We start from the raw sequence: 2,500 nt of genomic DNA, 5'->3' as shown, positions 1-2,500 counted from the left end.
GCAAAAAGCCGGCGACGTTTTTTTCGGTAATCCAATCGGCCCGGGGGGGGGGGGGGGGGGGGGTGAGAATAGAGGCAGCCTTTTAATTTAGCTGCTATTATAGGATTCTTACAATCTGCTTTTTGGAATTCTGGACGTGCTCCCAACCACTCACTTCACAAGCTTGTCAATTCCAAATCGCAAGAGTGTAAGAAATCATTTATTCTACCTCTTAATGGATTCAGATTTCGTCATCTTTGAATACAAGATATTTAAAGATGTCTGTGAAAACATATCAAATGATACTTCTTTTTAATGAATCTGAATTTTTGGGTGAAATTTACGCTTGATAATCTGACGTCACAAATTATATTTGTAAACATGATATCATTACGCGTTACTATTTAGGGACAGGGGTGGAAGGATTCTTGTTTTTAAATCATCTTATTTGAAATAACCTCTCTCTCTCTCTCTCTCTCTCTCTCTCTCTCTCTCTCTCTCTCTCTCCGTCCTCCACCTTCTCTTCTCTGTTTAAAAAAGTTATATCATAAAGGGGGAGTCAGTAAATACTACATCGCCGTCTCGAATTCTTCAGCGAATGCTCGAAACAATATTGTGGAAGTTGTTCAAAATTATGCTTGAAATATTTTATTAACAGCTCCTTTTACCAAAAAGGTTGAGCACTATTATATCATGGTTTATGTTAGATATATATATATATATATATATATATATATATATATATATATATATATATATATATATATATATATATATATATATATATATATATATATATATTTACACACACACACACACACTGATCGGGTGACCCGAAAGTATATACACATCGAAATAATAGTAAGTATGACATTTAATATAATGCAATTATTATTTTAAAATGTAGTTACGATGCAGTGAACCCCCCCCCCCCATTAAAATGATACATATAAATATGTTTATATTAACAAAATAATTAAATTTTATTAAATTCCATGGTTATAGTTATTCTTCATACGTATACATTTTTGGGAACACCAAATGTTTATATATATATATATATATATATATATATATATATATATATATATATATATATATATATATATATATATATATATCCGTCGTGGTATGAATGGGTGTTGACGTATTTGGTTGGGGATCGTTAGGAGATATTGAGGAAAGGAGTAAATTTGTGTTGGGGGGGGGGGGGGGGGGTAGAAGGAAAGGGGGGGGGGTGATAAGGGAGAGAAAGAGGACTTATATTGAGGGGAGGGGGGGTTAGGGGGAGGGGGTTATTTCTTGGTATCAATTTGAATTTGTTTGATTATCTCTACATCATCGTCAGTTCGGATCTTCTGTTTAGGATGTCGTGTTTATGACTATTCAAAAGTATTTCAATTTTTTCAGTGAGCCACACATTACACTTTCCTGTTCCACATCGACGGAGACTATTTCTTTTACCAATCTCCCAAGTTACTGTTGGCATTTTGTTTGTATTTATTTGATCCCTTTGGTGCATTGGTAGTTTTGTGCTCTTGGCTGTTTTCATTATTCATGGTCGTTTTGTGATTGTTATATCTTTTTTTGAATTTTGGTTCTGTGCTGCCAATGTGTTGTGCCTTAGTGTTGTTGGAGGTTATGTTAGCTTTATAGATGATGGCCTTTGTAAGCAGTTTTCTTGTAACGAGCAATCGTTCTTTTTCCTACAGTTGTAATTGGTTGTTGTGCTTTTATCATTGGGATTATTTAGACTTTGCTTGTTATGGTTCGTGATTATCTGCTTCATCTTATATTGGCAGATGTAGCTTAATTTTACATTTTTCCAGTTTATCATTTTATCGAGCTGGGGAGGGGGGGGGGGGGGGGGTTCTTGGGAAAGTGTTTGTCAATGAGAGCGAGACATTGTTTGCCATTATTTGTTGTGACTGATTTGGTATATTATGGTGGTTTGAACCATGTTCCGTTTTCTATTGTGTTTTTGTGCTGCCTGGTTCGATCCATTTTAATATGTCCGTTTGTGATCGTGGCCGCTGTGTTTAAGTGCCGTCTCATATTATAAGGTTTTTGTTTCGTTGAAAATCGTTTCATTTGAGGAGAGGCGAGTCAATCGCTGTTCAATCATTTCTTGAATTCGTTTGAGTTTTGTGGGCGGGTTGTTGGAGTATTTATTAATATATAGACGTGTGCTATTTGGTTTTCCGTATGGCCTGAATGAAATCGAATGGAGACATAGGGTGTATCTAGGAAATACATTTGGTTTAAATTTGTTTGGATTGTGAATTTTTAGTCGAAATCTGTGAATATTTTTGACAATTATTGTCTTGGTCCGTTCAATGTTTAACTTTGATGTTGTTTTGTGTACTCCGAATCCATCGTCTCTCTAGAGGCCGACCAGTATGTCTGGTGGTTTTTTTTTTATCGAATGTGTTAGGAACAATCCAATTAATTTCCATATTTCAGCTCCGTCGTATGCTCTCATGGTGACGTCGAACTGCCCTTTCTTTTTTGTCCATGCTAT

The 2,500-nt window shown here is 35.4% G+C and overlaps 1 protein-coding gene across 1 annotated transcript in view; it reads right to left on the bottom strand.

The window, feature by feature from the left end:
• The window catches only part of LOC144966940 (uncharacterized), a 33,524-nt gene that overhangs the window by 19,116 nt on the left and 11,908 nt on the right, over window positions 1-2,500 (bottom strand). The gene's annotated exons all lie outside the window — the stretch shown is intronic.

This window comes from Berghia stephanieae, chromosome 3, assembly GCF_034508935.2.
Source record: "Berghia stephanieae isolate SIO BIC M18660-M18661 chromosome 3, UCSD_Bste_1.3, whole genome shotgun sequence".
NCBI lineage: Eukaryota > Metazoa > Mollusca > Gastropoda > Nudibranchia > Aeolidiidae > Berghia > Berghia stephanieae.
Note: the sequence above shows the minus strand (reverse complement) of the source record. Positions and strands in the feature narration are given on the sequence as shown.